Source organism: Dermacentor albipictus, chromosome 4 (genome assembly GCF_038994185.2).
Source record: "Dermacentor albipictus isolate Rhodes 1998 colony chromosome 4, USDA_Dalb.pri_finalv2, whole genome shotgun sequence".
Classification (NCBI taxonomy): Eukaryota; Metazoa; Arthropoda; class Arachnida; order Ixodida; family Ixodidae; genus Dermacentor; species Dermacentor albipictus.
In genome coordinates, this window is record NC_091824.1 from 179577238 (window position 1) to 179590369 (window position 13132).

Consider the following 13132-nt stretch of genomic DNA (forward strand, 5'->3'; position numbering starts at 1 on the left):
GCTCGACGGTTTTTCCGGAGATGCGTGATATCGAAGAGTTGTGCCCACATTTTGTTACCATGAGGTAGAGGGTAGAGCAGAAGGCGCACTTAATCGTAAGTGTAGGTCGTAGGATACATAGCAGCAGGGTGCCGTGCGGGAATGTGCGGGTCTGTAGTTCCCAGATTATCACCGCCTCTTCTCTTGTCAGCTGGGGATACGGGGATGGGTAGTTCCTCCTACCCAGTCTAGTGGCTTACGATGTCGGTGTATCTTTTCGGGATGCCATCGTGCATGGTATACCGGCGCTCGTGAACACGATGGGATTCGACCCGGAGAATGTGAATTATGATTACTATAAAAATTTATTATGAAACAGTCACCTCAGACTCTCTTGAAAATTTCCCAAGCGATTAAGTGCTTTCGACATGAACCCACGCAGTCCGGAAATACATATTGCACTAATTTGCTTAGTTTGCGGAATTGCACAATGAGAAATGTGACCGAATAACCGGTACGTACAGCCGCTGTGGCATATATTAATTATATATCGCGAAATGGATACAGATTTATTATGATCGAAAAGCTGAGAGGTCGGCCTGAATAAAAGTCCTGGCCTACGGCTCAGAATTGGTTTCAGGATGGTTCGGAAAGAAACGACAGAGAGCATTTTTAAGTGAAAACACACGCCGCGCGTCCCTACGCAGGGACCGCAAGATCTCTGTTCATGGGCATAGCGACAGAACTTTGTGGAATTACCAAATTGATTTGTGCTTTCTCTTGAGATGGAGCGTTTAAGCGCATATAACTCTTTCGTGCGCCGTTCATAAAGAATAGAATAGAGATGATCCAAGAGCAATGGTCTCAACCAAACGCAGAGTCGTAGGTTGATGAATGAGGATGCATGCGGCGAAACTTGCTTAGTTATAGCACCTACACTACAACATATGTAAAGCCGCACACATGTGTTCAAAGCTAATTATGCGGGGGTAGACTTGGTCGCAGGTGATCCGCGTGCCGACGCGAATCACCACTCTATGCCATTCTTCTACCAAAATTTGAGGTCGTATAAGGCGGGAAAACACGGAACCGTTGGGGAAAAGGCACTCCCGGGACGCGAGGCTGCCGTGCAGATGCGCGATGCATCGGGGGCTCCGGCCGCCTTGGACGGCGCCGTCCAAGGCGGCCTTGGAGAAACTTCGACGCGCGCGGGTCGAAGTTTGTTCGTGGAGTCTCTCGCAACGGTTGTAAGGCGCGTCTACCTCGGATGAGTTAAGGACCGGTTTTGCGGCCGAGGGACGTCATGCCAACTCCCAGCGTTTTTTTCTTTCTTTTTGTACGTCTCTCTCTCTCTCTTCACCCCCATGACCGAATCTTGTGCGCTACCATTATTCTGTGCAACGACGAGGAGTAAAAGCCTGCCAACTTATCCGTTAAAGTGCGCTCGCGTATATTGTACGTACACATATAGTGTCGCGGCCGCACATTAATTCCTTCGCCGATCCTACGTCCTATACGCATGAGCGCGCCTGACTCGGAAAAAACATGCCGAAACGCCGCCGCAAGTATCTGTACGAGGTTGATGCAACGGTGCCCAGGCGCACTGAGCATCGACTTCGCTCGGCTGACTTTCCGCCCGGTGACAGCGCTACAGTTGGACAGCGAGGTTCCAGCGGTTCTGCTGATGGAGCAGAAGCATCTACGTCAGCTGTATTGGAAACGTGCGGCGAAACCTCCGGCGTAGCGCGGACGGCGCAAGGCCCGTCCGTCGATTTGGCACTAAGCGATGACATCAGCGACACAGAAGAATGTGGTGATGGAGATGACCATGGTAACGAATGCCTTTCATCCGAAGAATCCAGTGACGGCGGCGTTTCCTCCTCAAGCGACACGGACGACAGCGGTGCCGACGCACCGGAATGCGACGAGAGACAGGTACAAATATATGTGCATGTTCTGTATCTGTATCTATATGCACGGACGTATGCTGCAAACAATAGAATTTATAATTGCTTATTATTTTTAGGGAAAAAAAAGGAAAAAGTATCTGTACGAGGTTGATGCAACGGTGCCCAGGCGCACTGAGCAGCGACTTCGCTCGGCTGACTTTCCGCCCGGTGACAGCGCTACAGTTGGACAGCGAGGTTCCAGCGGTTCTGCTGATGGAGCAGAAGCATCTACGTCAGCTGTATTGGAAACGTGCGGCGAAACCTCCGGCGTAGCGCGGACGGCGCAAGGCCCGTCCGTCGATTTGGCACTAAGCGATGACATCAGCGACACAGAAGAATGTGGTGATGGAGATGACCATGGTAACGAATGCCTTTCATCCGAAGAATCCAGTGACGGCGGCGTTTCCTCCTCAAGCGACACGGACGACAGCGGTGCTGACGAACCGGAATGCGACGAGAGACAGGTACAGAGATATGTGCATGTTCTGTATCTGTATGCACGGACGTATGCTGCAAACAATGGAATTTGTAATTGCTTATTGTTTTTAGGAAAAAAAGGAAAAATTATCCATTGGAGTCATCTAAGTATGCGTAAGCAGGCCCCCAAATTTCATGTCACCCCCCTCCCCACAATTCCCAAATTTCAAGTTGGCCAACCCCACAAATTTCAATTGGCTCACCCACAAATTTCAGATTGGCCCACACACAAAGTTCAAGTTGGGCCATCCCCAAATTTATTTGGCCAACCCCTACTATACGACACCCGATTAATTTTTTTTTTCGATTGTTCCTTATCGCTTATAAGCTGCCAAACATCTACATTTACACTGTTATAAAGACTAAATGTTATAACTTATGCACTGTGGTTGCTTAGTGGTTTTGGTGTTCTAATGCTAAGCATGAGATCGCATGATCAAATCCAAGCTATGGCAGCAGCATCTTGATGGGGGTGAATTTGCAAAAACACGAGTGTACTTAGATTTACGTGCACATTAAAGAACCGTAGGTCAAAATTAATCCAGAGTCCCCCACTACAGCGTGCCTCGTAATCAGATTGTGGTTCTGGCACGTAAAACTCCATAATTTCTATTAATGTCATAACTTCGCAAATTACATATTTTTGTGCAGATAATACAAGGCGTTGCACTTCTTGCATGCTGGACTAGTTTTGCCGGGGTACTTGCCAAAAAGTGCACACATTAAAACCAGTGATCAAAGTTGTAGAATATCGGCACTGGTGTTTTCATGTTTTATCCTTACCGTTAGGCCTAAGCAATAAAATGTTCCTTTCCTTCGACTGCTGCCTAACCTTACATATGGCGACGACAAGAAACCTTATGTGAGGCCAACTTACAGTGCAGGGCCGATGAAGGAAGCAAGCCTACTGTGAAAGCTCCCTTCACCCTTCTTCATATGTAAGGAATGGTTAAAATAAAATAAAATTATGGAGTTTTGCATGCCAAAACCACGATCTGGTTATGAGCCACGCTGTAGTGGGGGACTCCATACATTTTGACCACCTGGGGTTCTTTAATGTGCACCTAAATCTAAGAACAGGGGTGTTTTTGTATTTTGCCCCTATCGAAATGCAGCCATCGTGGCTGGGATTCAATCCCGCGACCTCATGCTTAGTAAGGGACGTTTTCCGCTCGTCTGGGTTCAAGAGCATCTCTTAAAAGGTTTATGTGAACACCATTATTCAATAAAGAGAAGTTGTACCATTGCACAATCTTTAAGTTGAAGTGCTAATTTAGAGATGTGTTGATGCTTTCTTCTAGTTTTGTTCACTAAATGTGAAAAAGTACCACATCCTAGCGCAAAACATGATGTGTTCCAGCAACACTGGCCTGCCGGCATCATGCAGTGCCTAGCAATGCCACTCATGCTGAATGTGCAACTGAAACAAACATGCCTGGCAAGATGTCCGTTGCACACGTGCGCAAGCAAACGTCATATGGCCAAAGAGTGAGGTGAAGCGCTTGTTCAGGGCCAGAAGTGGCGCAAGGACGCCTGAAGGTAGCTTCGGAGCCACCTTACACTGAGGAAACACCAAAGAAGCCTTCACTGAGGGCCCCTCAGTAAGGAATCTTTGAGTGACATAAGGCAGCCTCACCACAATGAACGCTTCCTTACTGAGGGAAGGAAGCTTTCATTGTTTGGCCCTTATATTTATTTAAACTTGACTACAGCTAATTATGTCTGTTAAGGGACACTATAAAGACAAACTCGAAGTCATTTGAGAGTGATAAAATATCTTTTAGAAACTATGCATTCATTGATTTTTCCTATAATAGGTCGATTATAAAAATAAACGATGGTAAAAGATCAATCTTTAGAATTTCGTGCCAACACCTCAGTGCAGTATGTCGCTGTGACACGACGGGTTTCAAAGTATTTTTCATATTTAATTGGGCCTTGCTGATTCCGTAAAAGTTCCCGAAACTTGCCACATGCATTGTTTGGCTGGTTTGGCTGCATTTTTCCAAATAAGCTATAACTAGGTCCTAGCAGAATCTGCCAAAATCTATAAACTCACGATGAGCTAGTGCAAGAACTTGAAGGCAGTGCTTTACTTCTTGCACTTTTTCTGGCTTACAGAGCATCTTCTCGGGGTAAGAGTGGTATTTTTATTATTGTGTAGCAGGCACTTTACTAATGCAGGTGAACTCACTAGTGTCTCACTAAGCTGTTTACTTGCATGGACAGACGTATAGCTTGATTCTGTTTGCAAAACAAATGAGAGAGCAAGGCATATAACTAGGAAATAAGTTCTAATAATTTCAAACCTACTTGAGGGAGTGTGCTACAATTGCAGAATGGAGGACGGTTAGGGCTGAATTAAGGCACATCCCACCAAGTAGAAGTTCTGCGTTGGATGGAAATCATATGTTGAACACCAACATACTTATCACTAACTAACTTATATGTATGTTGGTGTTCAGCATGCCAATATATTCGTATGTTTTGGGGATGCATATCTGCACACTTCTATTAACTTTAGAAAATTTTATACTATGCATGGACATGTCTTGACAAGCATTTGTTAGCGTCAGTTTGTTTTCATCTTTCATTAAAGATAATGTTGCCTTGCGCGTATTTCCAGAGCACCCCATTGTACCCTGGATCTCAGCTGAGTCTAAAGGAAAGCCTCCTGATGATTACAGCATTCAGCCTTCGCCACAAGCTTTCAAAAGAAGCTACTGAAGACTTACTTCACCTTGTTGAGCTGCACCTGCCTTGTGACACAGCCACAGCAACAACAAGCTTTGTTCTCTTAAAGCAATTTCGGAGCTTTCTCTTGTCGCCATCGCAGCATTTTTACTGTCCCTACTGCAAGGTGTACATTGGCAAAGACATTGCTAATGGGCTGAAGTGCTTGGAATGTGACTCCACATACTCAGTGGAGGAGTTGCAAAAACAGTCTTCATTTTTTGTTGCCCTGAGTATCGAGGAGCAATTACGCAACATTTTGGAGTCTAAGTGTTCCAAAGTGCAACTGGGCTCTGAAGCAACCAAATCAACTAGCTATGATGTTTCAAGCATTCGGCAAAGCCTTTGTTATAGTAGGCTGCCACTGTCTCCTTATGATGTTACTCTGACTATTAACACAGATGGCTTCCCTATGTACAAATCTTCAGGATACTCAATGTGGCCCTTAGAGCTAGCTGTAAATGAGTTGCCAGAGCATGAACGATGGGATAATATGCTGCTTGGTGCCATCTGGTTTGGACGTGAAAAACCAAACATTAATTGTTTTTTAAGGCCTTTTGTGGAAGAAATGAACCATCTTTCAAGCACAGGTTTTGCGTGGACAGATGAACACAAGGTTTCACGAACCACAAGGGTGTTTCCTGGACCAGTGACAGTGGACACAGTTGCCAGGGCACTTGTCATGAACATGACAATGTTTAATGGTGCCTATGGTTGCGCATGGTGTGAGAGTGAAGGAACTGTGGTTGCAAAAGGCTCTGGGCATAGCAGAGTGTACCCCCTTCACCAAAGACAGCCAAAGGAAAGGACTGCTGTATCTTTCAGAAAGCATGCAAGAAACGCTGATGTGCAAGGAACACCAAACCAAGGGATAAAAGGGGCCAATATACTCTTTACACTCAACCACTTTGTTTTTCCGACTAACTTTGTAGTAGACTACATGCATGCAGTCTGCCTGGGGTTTGTGCGCTCTGTGACTTGCCTGTGGCTAGGCTCCAAAAGAAAGGAGAAGTTTAATTTGAACATCCACATTAAGGAGCTGAACCAACGGCTGATATCCCTCCAGCCTGTGCATGAAATTGGAAGACTACCACGCTCACTTGAAGAGCGAGCCTACTGGAAAGCTTCAGAATGGCTCTATTGGCTTCTATTCTATTCACCTGTTGTTCTAGATGGTCTGTTGCCAAATCCATATTTCTCCAATTGGATAGAGTTTGTTGACATTATGCATTTCCTGCTTGCTGAATCTATTCCTCTCGATAGGCTTCACGAAGTGCACCAAAAGTTGATTAACTTTCTTAAAGAGTTTCAGAACCTCTATGGCATAACAGAAATGAAATATAATACGCACCTCCTTATCCATCTGGCAGACACCGTAAAAAATTGGGGACCATTGTGGTGCTACTCTGCTTTCCCATTCGAAGCAATGAATGGTATGTTGATTAAACTTGTGAAAGGTACACGGTACGCACACAATCAGGTTTCGACAAAATTTTGCTTGACAAAAGCTGTGGCAAAGCTGTGCACGTCATCTCTTTCTGCTGGCTCATCTAAAGAGGGTGTCGCTAACTTTATCACAGGCTTGTTGAAAGGCTACAAGCTACGGAAAAGTGCATTAACTCTGAAGTCACGCGTGGTTGTTCATGGCATGCAGAAAGTGTCTAGCACGAGTACTGGAAATTTCAAAAAGCTGTCACACTCGGGTCTAACGTTCACTGCTTTGTCAGCAGACAAATCTCGCCGTGTCAACTCTTTCATTTTTTGTGATGAAATGTTTTGCCGCATTGTGGGCATGGCTCTTACATGCCATTGTCACCAACATACTCAGGCATGTACGAAGAACATTGTAGTCACTTGTGAGAAAATGCAAATGACTGGTAGTGTTCTGAAGTTATTGCCACACAAGTTTGTTGCAGTAGACAGAACACGTGAAACTGTCACTGTCAATCCAGACAAAATGTTGAAGTGCATTGCCTTGTTTTTAAATGATAGAACATTTTTGTCAGTGTTGCATTCTGGTCTTTTTAACTGCTGAAGTATGCCTACTTCAAATACTGCAGTACTAAGTGATTGGTTTTGGTTCATTTATTAGTAAATTTATCTGTCATTCATTGCTTTCTTATCCTAATGAATTTTTAATGTTTTCATTTTAAGGAATGAGTTCCTGCCATTGTCACCATTTCTCATAGTTAGCTTTTTAATGTGTGTACAGTAAGGCGTCAGGCAGGGAGATACGATCTCTCCAATGCTATTCACAGCGCGTTTACAGGAGGTATTCAGAGACCTGGGTTGGGAAGAATTGGGGATAAAAGTTAATGGAGAATACCTTAGTAACTTGCGATTCGCTGATGATATTGCCTTGCTTAGTAACTCAGGGGACCAATTGCAATGCATGCTCACTGACCTGGAGAGGCAAAGCAGAAGAGTGGGTCTAAAAATTAATCTGCAGAAAACTAAAGTAATGCTTAACAGTCTCGGAAGAGAATAGCAATATACAATAGGCAGCGAGGCACTGGAAGTCGTAAGGGAATACATTTACTTAGGGCAGGTAGTGATGGCAGATCCGGATCATGAGACGGAAATAATCAGAAGAATAAGAATGGGCTGGGGTGCATTTGGCAGGCATTCTCAGATCATGAACAGCAGGTTGCCATTATCCCTCAAGAGAAAAGTATACAATAGCTGTGTCTTACCAGTACTCACCTACGGGGCAGAAACCTGGAGGCTTACGAAAAGGGTTCTACTCAAATTGAGGACGACGCAACGAGCTATACAAAGAAGAATGATAGGTGTAACGTTAAGGGATAAGAAACGAGCAGATCTTAGTTGAAATCAAGCAAAAGAAATGGGCATGGGCAGGACATGTAATGAGGAGGGAAGATAACCTATGGTCATTAAGGGTTACGGACTGGACCCCAAGGGAAGGGAAGCGTAGCAGGTAGCGGCAGAAAGTTAGGTGGGCGGATGAGATTAAGAAGTTTGCAGGCACGGCATGGCCACAATTAGTACATGACCGGGGTTGTTGGAGAAGTATGGGAGAGGTCTTTGCCCTGCAGTGGGCGTAACCAGGCTGCTGATGATGATGATGACAGTAACTGCATGTTTCAGAGGCAGATTTTCTGTATTTTTGCACATCTTTGTAAATGAAATTCTTGGAACTCTACCGATTAGATTTACCCCTTTAGGTGGTGTGTGCACAGTTATGCATGCCATCATATTTCAAAATATTACATCAGAAGCAACAGCTGGAAGGTTTGCTACTACTGACTGCGGCTGGCTGGATGTTACTATTGGTGTCACTTGTTGTTCATGTGTGGGTTTATTTATTTTTGCACAAGGTTTTACAACATAGCGGTTTAGAACAGGGCGGTTTGTCAACTTTATGATAGAGTTGGGTTAAAAACTGAATATGATCCTCCATACCGTGAAAAGGTGCATCTTGCATCCCCCCTTGCTCATAATTAATTAAGGGTCCCCATTTTAACATGAACAGCCGTCTAAAATGTTAAATATGGTTGCCTGTAGTTTCACTGAAGTTCAAGCATGTGCGCCTAAATCTTCTATGCTGTTCTTTATGACTATACTATCTAGTAAAATGCTAAAAATTACATAGAAACATAGAAATGTGTGTCATATTGTCAATTACAAGGCTTTCTTGCTTTGGTTAAGAAATGTACCATATTCAAAAAAACCTTTTTAATGTACACTGGTGAAATTTGTTCAGCTTATTTTGGCTACACCGGGCATTTGTCTGAACAAAAACAAGAATTGTGACCATGACAATCCCTTCAGAAAAAAAAATTTCATGATAGAAGCTTTTGTTATGACTAGTCCTTTTATTTTATACTAACTAATTAATAAATGCAAAAGTTCTGAAACAAACATTTTCCTTTGGGCTCAGTAGATGTGAGAGATATTTGGGAACGACTCGCAGAGAGAGAGAGAGAGTGAACTTTAATGAGCGCCAGCAGTTTAGTTGGCTGGGCCTAGGCCTCCCACGGTGGGACGTCGAGGTCTTGCCTCTTCGCCGCTTTGTAGGCCTGTTGGGTCGCCCAGAGTTGGTCGTCAAGATGGGAGCTGTGCAGTGCGGCATGCCATCTCAATGAGAAGGTCACGGGATTAAGGTCTGGGTATTGATGTTTGCACTCCCATAGCATGTGGGGGAGTGCTGCTGATTGAGTTTTACAGACCTTGTACGTCTGGCTCTGGTAGATGTCGGGGTATATGGTGTGATAGCGTGTGAGAGGGGGAGGGTATGTATTGGTCTGTAACAGGCGAAGGGTGGTTGCCTGTGCTCTGTTTAACTTGCGGTGAGGGATGGGGAAGGTTTTCTTGCTTTCAGCGGTCTGGATGTATTAGCGGTCTGTCGAAGAATCTTGGAGATAGCCGTAGAGTTAGCTCTGTTGGCTTCTATGGTCATACCAAGAACGCGGATTCTAGGGACCACAGAAAAATATTTTTTTGAATTAAGGTTTGGTGCTTACAAAAAAAATGTTTCTTTTGTCCTCGAACATGTGGTTTTGAGAAAAATAGAAAAATGTTTTGCGTCCCAGAGAAGTAAGGCCACAACATGGCTGCAGTGCAATCTCCAGCATATTTTTTCTTCCCATGTAATTTGCAAAAGTGTTCATTACACATGCTTTAATTGATGTCCTCTATAATATGGCACTCAGCAACATATGGGCTGTACCTTCTTCATGGAAGTTAGCCAAAGTGCTCCCTCTTTATAAATCTGGAGATAAGCAGTGTTTGTCGAATTACTGACCAATTTCACTGACGTCACAGTCATGCAAAATGTTGGAACACATCATACATAAACACATCACGCTCTTTCTGGAATCAAATAATTTACTGTCTAACATGCAACATGGGTTTAGGTGCGGTTTTAGCACGTTAACGCAGCTAGTTGAGTTCACGCATGACATTTCATTTAACCTTGACGTAGGCAACCAGGTTGATGCAATTTTTATAGATTTCTCGAAGGCATTTGACACCGTTTTACGTTCTAAACTTATTGCTAAACTTAATGCTGTACTGAATAATCCTCATTTGGTTAACTGGATTTTAAGCTTTCTCTCATTTCGCTGCCAGTTCGTCTCTTACAGTTTGACTGACTCCACTACTGTTGATGTGACATCAGGTGTGCTCCAAGGCTCCGTGCTTGGGCCGCTTCTTTTTTTATTATACATACACGATTTGCCACTTCACTGCTCTTCTAACATCCGTCTCTATGCTGATGACTGCATTCTATATGAAGGGACTAAATCTTCTAATGATCATTATCGCCTTCAAGAGTCGTTTTCTAGGTTTTGCGATTGGTGTAACACTTGGCAAATGAACATTAATTTCAATAAAACCGTTCTGATGTCTTTCTGCAACATATCTTCCCCCTCCCTTTTCAGTTACTCGTCCAATGGCCGTACAGTAGATAAGGTTTCTGAGTATAAGTATCTTAGTGTCATTTTTACGCATAACATGTCATGGTCCAAACACATTGACTACATATGCAGTAAAGCACTAAAAAAATTAGGTTACTTGAGGCGAACGCTAACCCGATCTCCCAAAGACACAAAGTTACTAATGTATAAATCTCTAATCCGCCCTGTTCTTGATTATGCATCTGTAGTTTGGAGCCTGCATAAGCAGTTAGAGATTAATAAATTAGAGGCTATATAGAAACAAGCTGTGCGATTTATATGTCATCGTTACGATCGAGACTTTTCGCCCTCTTCAGCACTTTCTTCCTTGAACCTAAACGTGCTCTCTTCTCGTCGCCGTGTCGAATCATTAAAATTCTTGCACTCCATTGTCAATTCTTTAGTTAGGCTCTCAAATGATAATTACGTTAACTTCGCGCCGGGATCATCAATGAAAGGACATCATAACCTAAACTTAATACCCTACTACGCACATACTAACATATTCAAATTCAGCTTCTTTCCCCGCTCAATCGAAGACTGGAATTCATTACCTGGATCCATTCGCTCATGCTCATCCCAAATTTTTGCAACCGCCATCCCAGATGCATAATCAGGCATGGGTATGTGTCAAGGATTGGTGGTGAGGGAATTCGCACTCTCCGGACCGGAGTGGATGGGGCGACAACAAACCCACCCCGCGTGCGTTTAGTGAGTGTTCGACTGCTGACCGGCGATAAGGTCCACGCCTGATCGACCGTGAACCAGAGGCATGAGACGGAGGGCGACGTACAACACACACATTCAGTTTAATAAATTAAAATCATGCGCGAGACATAATGAAAGAAAAAGAGCATACAACTACAAGTAGTGGGTCCTAGCTCGCGGAAGGCGTGCGGGTCACACAACGGACGCCCTGACGCCACTCGCGCGACACTAAGCCCACCACGTGGGAGTCCCTAAGACTCGCGAATAAACAAAACATACGCGACACAAATGAAAAATAGAAGTTACAATAAATGCGGCAAAGACTAAACTAATAGGACATATAAGAATAAACACGCGATGAGTAAATAAAAGAAAGATATTAAACACGATTACAAAAATACAGTCCGGCGGAAAGTTCTGAGAGCTGCTGAACACGTGGCCTAGGCTTATCTGCGGAGTGTCGGGTAGGACGTCCGAGCTGGGGAGGCGCCGGGCTGCTGGGTCCGCCGTCACCGCACGTCGCTGCCGAAGATCGAGACGGACTAGGGGTCGCGTCTACGGAGGCTCCGGCTACGGGAACTCAGGCCGCCGTCCTCACGCCTGCCTGACGTCCAATTCACGTGCCGCTTGCCTCGCCGGTCCAACAACTCTGTCCGCTTGTCGCAGGTCGCTCCACGCTCGTTCTCCTCTCCCTCTCTCTCGCCGCGCGCCCACTGTGACGTGAGGAATCGGTCTGGGTGCCGGCGGGATCTATGGAGAGCGCTCCCCGCGCCGGGCACGCCGCGGCGAGGACTGTTGGCGGCGGTGGGGTGACGCCGAGGAGTACACGCACTTTGTGACAGTATGGGCATAATCAGGCATGCGTATGCCTCGCAGCATTTATATAACTTCTTGTGTATTCTTTCACCAGTGCTCTTTTGTAAGTGTTCACTTGTATTTTTGTGTATTTTCCTTTCATCTGTGCTCTTTAAAAGTGTTCACTTGTGTTTACCGCTGTATACTCCAATGCATTTTTTGTACATTTTCTTAACCCACTCCTGCTATAGCGCAAATTGCGCTGCAGTATGTATAAATAAATAAATAAATCATAATACACTCCTGGTGTGACACGGAGCCTCAAAAGCTTTCTCTCTAGCATTGTTCCCATTATTACCATAAGGAATTGTATCATATCTATACACAGCAGTTTTTGCAATGTATGCTGAAACAAGTGGGATTTTTGACAAGTGCATCAAGTGAAGATGACGACTATTCTGAAGAAGAGGAGTTCAACGACGGCTACAACGAGGATTTCATAGGCGCTTGCGAGGTCAGTCGCTAACGGTAGTGGAACCGGCAGCGTTCTATAGCGACGATCATCATCTGCGATCTTCCCCTCCTGTTAACTGCGTGCATGGTGCGGTGCCGTGTTAATTGTCTCTGTGCGGTAGAATGTCGCGCGCGCGGGCGGCTGCAACTTCCCGCGACCTGCTGCGTGCACTCGTCAGAACGATTGAGGTCGAGGAGGAAGACAGGGTCAGCTAGGTGTGCCTCCGGGAATGGTTTAGGACCTTTTTGTTCCTGCAAGTGCACGACAACTCGGAGGCAGACCGGGTGGTGAATTCACCACCTCTTCACCATCTGATCTTCACCACCTGGTCTTCGCGAAGTGTACGTCCGGGAAGCAGCCAGGTTTAGCTCCTTCGGGTGCCTGGAAGACCTTTGTGACTCGGACGTTGCCTGTTCCGCCGCGATCCTCGTTCGGTGCAGCTGCACCGAACGACGACTAGCAGTCTTGCACGGTTTGCCCGCCGCGCCGGGGTTGCACGCGGTGCCGGTTGCGCATGAACCAGTGCCATATCATCGCCTTCGCAGAGGGCAGGGAGTATG

General features: G+C 45.2%; 1 long non-coding RNA gene across 1 annotated transcript; it reads left to right on the forward strand.

Moving 5' to 3' along the window:
* Positions 1-1331: 1331 nt before the first annotated feature.
* Positions 1332-12370, forward strand: LOC139059431 (uncharacterized). Its single transcript, XR_011514181.1, has 3 exons — positions 1332-1914; positions 2006-2392; positions 5032-12370. It is a non-coding gene; the product is annotated as an uncharacterized lncRNA (long non-coding RNA).
* The last annotated feature ends 762 nt before the right edge of the window (positions 12371-13132 follow it).